This window comes from Rhamphochromis longiceps, linkage group LG15 (assembly GCF_057381845.1).
Source record: "Rhamphochromis longiceps isolate RC_006_pf linkage group LG15, R_longiceps_female_GT1.1, whole genome shotgun sequence".
Taxonomy (NCBI): domain Eukaryota; kingdom Metazoa; phylum Chordata; class Actinopteri; order Cichliformes; family Cichlidae; genus Rhamphochromis; species Rhamphochromis longiceps.
The window spans coordinates 17,489,709-17,500,758 of NC_140571.1; the positions used below are offsets into that span (position 1 = coordinate 17,489,709).

Genomic DNA, 11,050 nt, shown 5'->3' on the forward strand with positions numbered 1-11,050 from the left:
CCAGATATCAACACAATTTCGATCCGCTCCTCACGTGTTAACCTCTTCGACATGTCAATGGCTGTGAACAAAGTGAAACTTGTAAATAACTCGTGAAAAAATAAAGTTACGTTGAAACCAAGCACACCATTGTTTTTCTTGTCACATTACCAATAAGTTTGATGTGTCACATGGCCCTCTTCCTATTGAAAAAAACAAAAGTTTTATCCAAGATGGCCGACTTCTAAATGGCCACCATGGTCACCACCCATCTTGAGGAGTTTGCCCCCTCACATTTACTAATGTGCCACAAACAGGACTTTAATATCACCAACCATTCCCATGTTATTACGGTGTATCCATATAAATGGCCCACCTTGTAGATGTACTTACCAATAGAAGTGCAGTCATTTTTACCCCTCAGATGTAAAAGGCTAATGGGAAATCTGATAAGCTGTATCTACTAAAAATCTCAGATGAGTTTGAATCTCAGAGGTCACATTTTCTGAAAATCTTATGAATTATAAATTGAGAATGAGAGTACACAAGATTTTTAAATCAGTGCCATAGGTGCAGCTACTAAAAATTTCCAGTGAATTTGAATCTCAGTGACCTCAACCTCAAGGTCAGTGGTCAAATTTCCTGAATACCTTGCAAATGCGATAACTCGAGATAACTTTGTTTCTAACTGTAACTGTAACAAGTTTTTGAATCTTTAGTAAACTGTAGGTTTAACTCTCCATTACTTTTTAAGTAACGGAATTTATTACCTAATTATTTTCTTAAGAAAGTAATTTTTAAATTTAAAATAGCCAGCGGCTGTTTGACACTCCTGCATGCTCCTGCACCTCCTGAAGCTCCGTTGTTCCACTGAAGGAAAAAGCAACCCAGACCATTATGGCGCCCCCTCTACTGTGGCGCGTAGAAAACATTTCAGGTGGGATTTGCTTGTCATGCGTTGGAAACAATCAGAACCATCAAGGTTAAATTTTTTCTCATCAGAAAATAAAACATTCTTCCACCTTTCAATGTCCCATGTTTTGTGCGCCCTGGCAAAGTCCAGACGGTCAGCTCTGTGGCATTCAAGGAGACGAGGCCTTTTGTTTTTGAAGCCCTTCAGTCTCAGATGCTGTCTGATGGTTGTGGTGTCACCCTACCGCCTACTGCACTGAAAAAAATATGTTGTTGGATTTACTTAATTCAATGGTGGACATTTGTTGCACACAGATGTTTTGCTTTGGCAGCAACTTAAACAATTGAGTTAAATTAACACAATTTATTCATGTTCAATAAATCTGTGCAATTTGTGTTGATAAAATGTGACTTAAACATGTTTTGATGAAGTAATTTGAGCTCTTGAAATATTTTAATCCTTCACAATTTTCTCACTTTATCCCAACACCATTCAATAACTTTTACCCAATACTACTTGGTCACTTAAATACTACATGTTATCTTCAAATTACATTTTGCTATTATATTCTAGTATCAAATACACAATTTTCAAATGGAGGCCTTATAACAGATTGTATTGTTCTCTTCCAAGATGGTTGCTGGCATCCACCAGTAACCTTTCAAAACAACATGTCTAATTTCACTGCAGTAGTTAAAGAATTAAACTGACATTACTCCTCTACTGAATCTATATAAATCAACAGTTAAATAATGTCAGTTCTTCCGTGTTCTCTGGAATCAATCGCAGCAAAGAAATTAGACTGTTTCTTTAGAAAAATGTTGGGAAAGAACAATACAAAACATTCTATTTAAGGCCTCTGACATCAAGATTCAGTTAAACAACAATTATAACTAAACAATTTGAGGTAATGTTAGTTTCCATTAACATTAAATTAGGTTACTGAATTGGCAAACACCTTCCTATTAACACTACCCATTTTACCCCAATAACTAAAGAAATTAGCACTTGCAGGTCAAAACCTTTATTCAAGAGACGCAAAAATAACATTGATACAGTGACTGTCAAAAATTACAGCACTGATCATACTGTGACATCTTGGTTCAAAACAGCACACTTAGAAATATTCAACGTTCTTTACTTCAACTGAATGAAACTGAAAATACCATTTCACACGACCCATATGGGATATTTAGACTGTATAACTGTTCACGCTACATCTCTTCACTAGTAAAAGAAAGAAAAAATACAAAGAGAAATTTAAAAATGCTGCCAAACAGACAAACAGAACTTGTACAGAGCAAAAGGAAAAACAAACAACAACAAAAAACAGCTCGTCCTCATGGCAGTTGCAGAGTATATAAAAATGAACCCTGCGATCCGTTCCTGGAATTGAGCTTCAAAAATGCAGCAGAACAAGTGTGAGATTTAAATGTCCTCTCACCTAGAGCTGGTCACCTCACATGCATAACAGTGAGCTTCGTTGCAGGAGCAGTTTTGTCTTAGTTGTGAGCTTTTCTTGAGAGCTGAGTTGCATCCAACTCCATTACCACCCTTTGAATCACCTCAAAAGTGTAGCAGAGTTGTGATGGGTAACTCATGTTGAAGGAATAAAAAAGGTCCAAACAGCATGGCTACTGCAAAGGTCACGTTATCCAGATCTTGAAGAACAACATCAGAAAAGTCATTGCCTGGCGCATCTCTGGAGACAGATGTTCATTGTGGTTTTCTCAATCTGTGCAGTGGCCTCAGGCAAGTCCTGGTTAAACACAAAACATTTCTTTAAGATTCCTTTTTAAACTCATCTCTTTTGAATCTACCAGTTCTAATGTTAGAGTAATTTAAACCAATGCAAGCAACATAGTAAATAGCTATAGCCAAAGAGTGGCCTGCCATGCTGCCATTCATGGTCTAACAGAGTTTCTAAGAGAGGGTGAAAAACATAATAATTTCAAATGCTTTACATTAGTTTTTGTTAGAAAGACACCGGCCCATCAGAAATCCAGGTTATGTCACTCAGAAGATGTTAGAATTTAGACTTTCAGCCCCACAATTTGGTTAGCTGTTGGTCAGTTGGTCTTTTTTTTTTTTTTCAAACAAAAGCTAATGTAAATACTGGTGGGATTTTCCTTTGTTCATTAGAATGACAAATTTAAAGTTTTTTCACACTGATGTGACCCCTAATACAGGGGTGGGGGTGGGGCCTCAAGGGCCGGCGGCCGAGTTCACTACCAGGCCTCATGTGAACTTCAAATTATTAAAGAGGACTACTGGTCCTAACCAGTCCAATGAGGATCAAGTGGATAACTAAATGCATTTTTAAATGTTGCAAATCCACAATCTACTCATAAAACACTCACCATGAACTCCTGCACCAAGATGTTGCAATTGTCTTTCACACAGATGCGGAGCACTTTGATGAGGGACTTCAAGCATTAATGTCATCCTTGAGTATTATAACAAAGAAAACAAAGATTTGTGAACTTTTCAGTAGCACAGAAGAAAATGATCCCAGACAAAAACTCTTGACTTTTTAAACCAGTCAACATGCAACACCAGCATCTACAAAGCAATAGCAAAAGTTCCTGTTTGACATCAACTTTATGGATATATAGTTTCCAGAACATTTATTTTTTAAAAAAAGATAAATTTTTCTCAGTGGGCCAGTAAATGCATGACGAAAATTATGGCATCCTTTTAGTGGAATCATTACTCACAGGTAATAGTTGACTGTTTCAATGGATGTAGCATAAAAATCTTTTACTGACCTAATGCAATACATATACACTTTGTAGTTAAAGAATTTTAAAGTTCTTACTGTCATAATGGCAGCTACATCCTTTAGCTTTGTGCCCTGTTCCCCCGATCACTTTGCAAACACTTTCAGCAGACTGTCAGAGAGAAACTCAGCTCCGTCAGAAACCTTGACTGTAAAGGCATGGTTGGGATGCACTGGAATGCTGCATTTTATCTAAAATGACATAAAATTATTTTGAAATAACAGCAGGCACTGTGCTTGGTTAATCAGTAATGTTTTGTTGAATAAAAACTGTGTTTCCAGATCTTATGGGATTAAAAAAAATCCAAAGATGTTTGTTTCTGATTTGCAACCCAACAACCCACAAGTTACAACCTCATTTCAGTTCAAGTGTGCATTAATGCGAGTCCAGTAATCACCTTTCTGGCAATACATACAGGTATAAGTTAAACCTATGGCAGATTTTGGATTTCTCAGTTGTATTAATAGGGTGAGTATGCATGCACCTAATAATTATAAAAAACCTATTATAATTAAGTTACAGAAACGAAAATAGAATATACTTTCTTACCATAACACCTTGAACCCACAATCCATCAGCTGACTCCTGGTGAAATGCAGAATAGAGGTCGTCTCTCAATGTGCAGCAAAAAAAACAAAAACAAAAACAAAAGGACAGCAGGTGAGGGCAGGAGGGGTAGGGATGTAAGCTAGCATAATGCCGCTGATGATATTAGCTAAAGCTGTTCAATGTCCAAAATCTCACTAACACCACGGTGCAGTAAATACACAATGTAACTGAAGAGTCAGTTGGCAAATCTATTCACACAGAAAACCAAATTATGTTGTGAGTGCCTCGTAATTAGGTTTAATGTGATATTACGGCTCTTGTGCCAAAGACAAATTCAAATGAAAAAGCGCCAATTCTTTGACAACAGATAAAACAGCAAATAAGCTAACGGCTCTTTTTTAGCATGTTACATGGCGACACTCTAGACGTTTAACTACATTTGGCTGAAATATGGTAAATATTAATTCAAAAAATCAAGACATACCAAAAACGTAGAGTTGGCTGCTCGACTTGACTGAGATGGATGCCTTTTTTAAACCACGATCCAAAGCCCGCGAGATGAAATCACGCGTGGTTTCACGAGATTTAACGTTGCTATCTTATTGACTTACTTCACCTGAACATGATATGAACAATTTAATACACCCTTTCTGCATATCATGTAGTTTTTACACTATATAGTTACATTTAACTTTAAAACATGAGGCAATTGTGTTAAATACATGCAAGATGCTTACATAAATCCAAGAGATGGCCAGTCCCTTTTTTTCAGTGTGGTGTTGGCCAGAGGGGCCGATGGTGCAATATGGCAGCCTCGCTTCTGTCAGTCTGCCCCAGGGCAGCTGTGGCTACAACTGTAGCTTGCATTGTAAAGCGCTTTGGGTGCCTTGAAAAGCGCTATATAAATCCAATCCATTATTATTGACCTTTTTGTTCCATAACCCTCGAGGTCATTTAAGAAGTTCCAAATGACTGTCTTACTGCGTCCCACCTCAGCAGCAATGGCGCACGGTGAGAGACCGTACTTATGCAGTTCAACAACCCGGCCACGTTCAAAAAGGGAAAGTTTTTTTTGCCTTTGCCATCAGAGCATCATGAAGTGTGATTACCTGACAGAAAATGACAATGAATACACATTTTTGCACAGATTTGGCCTTTTAAAGGCACATGCTCCTAAACTATTGATCAGCTGTAAAACAGCCTGTTTCAGTTCACTAAATTGCATGCTCAAAAAAATGTTTTGTCTCACTTCCAGCTCTACTTGGAGCTGTGTTAAGATCCAACCATGCAAAATATGATTTTCTGCCATTTTTTAAGTGGTCTTAAACTTTTGATTGGGACTATACGTGCACAATATGACAGATATTGAACACATATGTTGTTTTATATTATATTATTATTATTTTTATTATATTAATAGATTATATGTGAAAAAACTGATTCTTGTGATTCTGACAGAGATGGGTACCTGCAATGTTAAGTGCTTCTATATTTGTTATCTAGACAAGTAATGTTACCAAGCTTGTTATCCATCATGGGTACATGCACCAAAAGCTGCTTAATCTGGTGTGTTTTGCACATGTAGAAAAATGTTAGCTGGGTGATAGGTAACTCTAAGCTGGTTGTGGTGGAGGAATTGTTAACAGTATGTGTTCCCATGCCTTCTCAAAAAAAAAACAAACCACTGAATCAGAAGACTCAGGACCATGAAGGATTTGATGATTCATTGGAGATGTTATTCAGCGTGATGCAGATTTTCTTTCTTCAATTTCATGCCCTTTGTGACATTTTTATTATTATGCAACTTACATCAGTGAGTAAGTCGAGGAATTAAAATGAGACATAATAATAGCAAGCACAGGAGTAATATTTCAGTCCACTTCCTCCTGGTAAATCCAGCTTTTCCTTCATGATTGATTCCCATATTGAAAAACATCCAGGTTTAAACTAGAAGCTTTAAAATCTTTTTCCTTTGGGCATACTGTCATCAGTCTGCTGCAGACCAGGATCAATGATCCCCATAAATCCACTGAGATTCCACAAGTCTTGTTTTTTGTGCCCTTTTCAAAGTTATATCTCTGTAAAGCTCTTGTTCTGAGACAGGCTCACAAATAATATGACTTTCCCTCTCAGTGAGAGGCCTGGCACTTTGGGAATGGCGAGCAGATGCTGTAGGGAACATCAGGTCCTAGACAACGTGGGAGTGGGGCAAGACAATGCCTCCTCACAACCCCTTCAAAATAATGCTTCCTCAACCTGTTCACGTTGCCTCCCAAAGAGAAACAATATCAGAGCAAAGAGATGTTTTATCGTTTCCTAGCTTCAGACCTGAATGGCTAACTAGGAGAGCCGATTTTCTTACATATTGTGTGTCTTACGCACACTGGGGACACATTATTAGGGAAAAACAAAGATTCTGTCCCTTGTAAAAAGCTATTTGCAAAGAAAAGGTCTCATAAATTTATAACTTAAGTCTTTACAGTGTATTTAAGTAGCATTTTGATTACTTTCAAAGAACATACCCACAACATGTCATGCATGTTATAGCACAGGCACATGACCCAGAACATTCCCTGCAACTTTATGGGTCATCACAGACTGGTATTAGCTCATTAGGATATGTCACTGGATGTTAAGAGAGCTGAATATGGTTTGTTTTAGTTTACAGTATTTTAGAGTGCTTTTCGGTCCATTTTTGTGTTGCCTTGACTCGAAACTTCTGGAATTTATTTAGCTAAAACACAGCTATTCAAATATTTGTATGTCAGTGTTACATAACAGTGCTCCCGTAGAGACGGACACATATTAAGGGTTGTATGAAACATTTTATTAAAACACCAAGCGATCTGTATAACCAGATACCTGCATTAGGACTACACACAGTACAACGAGAATATTTCAACACAGATTTCAGGAAAAACAGTTAAATCCTGCCTTATTTTTCATCTTGCAGTGTTTTCCATGGCCTGCTGTGATAAGCCACCGGGGTTTCAGTGACTCTGTGATGTGAACCCAGATAGCTGAGAGCAGTGAAGTCATTATTATACTTCGAGAAGAGCCAAATAGTTAATCCATTCACCATCCAGCAGCCCCAGTTGTTCAGTCAAACCAGAAAGATGTCTAGAGCAAACCAAAAGCAAATATATGGTCTTATCCTTTACGTGTTGAGAGATAATCTTATTTTTTAGCATTTTATACAAATGTGTGTGATTATGCTCAGATATAAAATGCAGCTGTTTTACTAGCATAGAGAAAGCTCCTAAAACAGCACAAGGAAAATGACATCATTCTGACCGTTACATAACTTGAGAATTTTGAACCAACTTTCAACTAACCTTATTAGCAGTAGCGAGATGACAAGGACTCAAAACAATAAACAGGACAACTACAGAATCAGACAAGGAAAAGAAATGCAATGTCATCTCTGGAGCAAAAGAAATGTGGTTAAAAATTCCTTGTGAAGATTTTAGCCACTTGGAATGGCTTCAGCTCTGGTGCACATTTCAAAGGGGACAAATGGTTTGAATCAACAAGATAAAGAGCTGCAGACATGCAAAAGAACTATCCCTACCTGTGGCCTAAACTGGATAATCAGTGGATAAACATTGGAAAATGTGGCAAAGATATACAGATGTGGTACTGAATATCCTCAGCGCTTGAGTCCTGGACTGCCTGAGCCCTCTCTCTTCGCAACTGAGGGCTTGAAATAGTCTGAGATTGGCTGCTTCATCATCTGTTGGGTTCAAACTGAAACCCAATTATCACAAGTTCTACAACAGCACCTCATAATTGTACGTTTGCCAGCATAAATCAGTTGACTTTCGAGGCAGGCACAGGATCTAAAACTCAAGCATGCACAGGGTGCAATTTTCTCACATCTCTCTCTATATGTCGTGAGTGATGAGTATAGAGTGGTTTTTGACAGCATGATGATGGCTGTAGTGTGCCAGGGTAATGAGATGCAGGGTGGTCCACACCCTCTGCTGTCCCATGGTAGCTCATTAGTGATCATTTTTCCAGTGGCTGTTGGATTTATTGTATACTGCTTGATAAAATTACAGCACTGGGTCTTTTAATGACACCAAACTTTAAGCCAAAAGTGACAGGATATAGCCGCACTGACACTCTCCTGGAGGTGGCTGTAAAATGCACAAATACAAATTTGTTGGTCAGCCTACACATGTGAACAGATACTTTTTTACTGTGGGAAAGTTTTTTGATAATGTGCTGTCATTAATTCCCTCCATTATTTTGTTGTAATCTCATCCATCTTTTCAGCCATCTATGGGAAAAGGCTGTTATTGTTTACAATTTAGGTTTTAGATTAGGAAGTGATGGCATTCACTGATTCGAAAGTGTGGTCATAAAATGTGTGCACTGCAAGCTATCTAAATATTTGCGTTTTGTATTTATGTTTGTAATGGGATCTCTGCAAACAAAGCGCCCATAGGCAGTGAGAGATGGCTATTGACAGCAGAAGAATTTGACTGTTACATCAGATATTCACAGTGTGAGGCCTCGTAAAACCCTGGTGCTCCTTTTAAATCCCAAAATAGACCTCGACTGCATTCCTGTGTCAGTCCTGAGACATGCATGCAAGACATAATAGTGGTTTTTGAGTATGTAATGAAAGACAAGACCTCTTAACACCTGGTTTCTAATATGTCTGGGCTTGGGTGTACATTTGTGCGCTATGTGCAAATGATAGAAATGTAAGCACCTCTATTCATTTATCAACAAATGGAATAAAAATACAGAAAAAGAAAAATGCAAACATTTCCCAACTTATTTCACACAATGCATGTTGTATACTACAACCCTGGATATTTTATGTAACAACACCTCTACTTGTGCCTGCATTCCTGCTGCCATTAAAGTTATGTAAGTCCAATTCACCAAAGGGGAAATCCCATTTAAATTATATGGGAAATTCTTTTTAATATCCCCGAGTTGGCATCAGAAACTGTCAAAAAAGGAGGAAATCAGCCAACGCCAACAGTTCAAGAAGCACTCCCTGATTTAGTTTTTGAGACTCATTGTGTTCCAAAATCCCCAAATTCCCCCATTTAGTCATTGTATTTCAACTTCAAATGCCTGTTTTTATAAATATCTATTTTAAAAATAACTGTTAATAAATTCATAATTATAAATCTGTCTGTGTGAGCTAGACAGAATTGTTTATGAGTTCAAGTTAAAGTTTATTTATGTAGCACTTCTAAAACAACATCTGTTGAACAAAGTACTGTTCAATAAAAATAGCAGAAGACATAAAATAGGATAAAGTTAGAAGGATAAGATAATAAGAACTCATCATACTGATTTAAAAGCCAGAGAATAAAAATGGGTCTTTAGACTGGTGTTAAAAAAAATCCAGTGTTGGGGAGGTCCTGATATGCAGACGCAAAGTGTTCCACAATTTAGGAGCAGTGACCACGAATCCTCCTCTGTTTTAATCTGGACCTTGGGACAATAGTAGCATTTGGTCCACAGACCTCAAAGATCTTGCAGGAGTACACCAGGTTAGAAGGTCAGAAAGATATGTGGGGGCTAGTCCGTGCAGCGTCTTCAAAACAAGTGCTAAAATCTTAAAATCAATTCAAAAACTGACTGGCAGCCAGTGTAATGATGCAAGTACGGGAGATATGTGATCTCGCTTGCGCATGTCTGTTAGGAGCCGTGCTGCAGCGGCGAGTTGCAGTCGGACAATTGATGCCGAGGTAACACCAGAGTAGAGGCTATTACAGAAGTCGAGGCGAGATGAGATTTAGCATGACAACAATTTAAAGACATTTTAGCTCAGTGTTGTAGAACTTTACACATTTTATGAAATTATGCAAATGACAAAAACAAATGTTCCAGTATCATTACAAAACTATAAAGCCAGCTTGTCACATGACTACAAAACCCATGGTAAGTAATATGAGCTCATAGTAAACACATTCAATTCAAGGAACATTTTATCCTTATTCTGTTGCTGCGGAAAAAATATAAGAATTACATTTATTACACTTATTATTTTAAAAATTGTGAAAATAATACTGGCATATCACTTCGAGTTGTGTTTCTTGCCACCTGATGGATGTGCAGTACTGTGCGCATCAATCTACCCCTCATTTCTTCATATTTTGTTTAGAGGAGTCAAGAAGTGATTCTTACAGAAGGGAAACAGGGAGAAAAGGTTCAGGTTTGTCAAATTACACGAGAACTGGATTTAAAATTAGTGACAACAGCTCTTACGCACAGATGAATCTAAATGTTAAATCATTGCCTGTACATACAGAGGTACAGCAGTGTGTCTACAGCCTTTTGTAAAACACGGTGGAGGCTCTGTCACCGTTTGGCACTGGATTTCAGACAGTGATACTGGGGATCTTGTCATAACTGATAAACTTATAAACGCAGAAATGTACCATCAGAGTTTGATCTGCCATGCAATACCATCTGAAAAACAACTGCTTCATTTTTTAGCATGAAAATGATCAAAATGAAAGTGCTAATCCAGTAAAAGCAAATCTGGATCGAAAGAAATACACAATACACCACTATCGGTTATCGACTGGCCTCCCCAGAGCCCAGACCTCAACATTATTGAAGCAGCATGGGATGATCTTGGCAGGGAATACAACAAAAGGCAGTCAACATCCAAAGAAAGCCTTTCAAAGTCCTTCAAGAAGCCTGGAGAACTGTTCCTGGAGGATATCAAAAGAAGTTAGAAGAAGCTTGGCTAAGAGAGTTCAGGCTGTGTTGAAGAATAAAGGTGGTCATACATATCTCCACCCTGTTCTGGACAAAATACTGTATCTCTCTCTCTTAATCAAGCTATGAATTG

At 37.9% G+C, this 11,050-nt stretch overlaps 1 long non-coding RNA gene across 2 annotated transcripts; it reads right to left on the reverse strand.

Annotated features, from left to right (window-relative positions):
• Positions 1-2,071: 2,071 nt before the first annotated feature.
• On the reverse strand, positions 2,072-4,998 carry LOC146652485 (uncharacterized). Of its 2 annotated transcripts, XR_014907719.1 has the most exons (5): positions 4,959-4,998; positions 4,222-4,837; positions 3,711-3,863; positions 3,253-3,338; positions 2,072-2,651 (listed from the first exon to the last, which is right to left on the reverse strand). It is a non-coding gene; the product is annotated as an uncharacterized LOC146652485 (long non-coding RNA). The 2 variants fall into 2 exon arrangements; XR_014907718.1 differs by having other exon boundaries at positions 4,222-4,991.
• Positions 4,999-11,050: the final 6,052 nt, after the last annotated feature.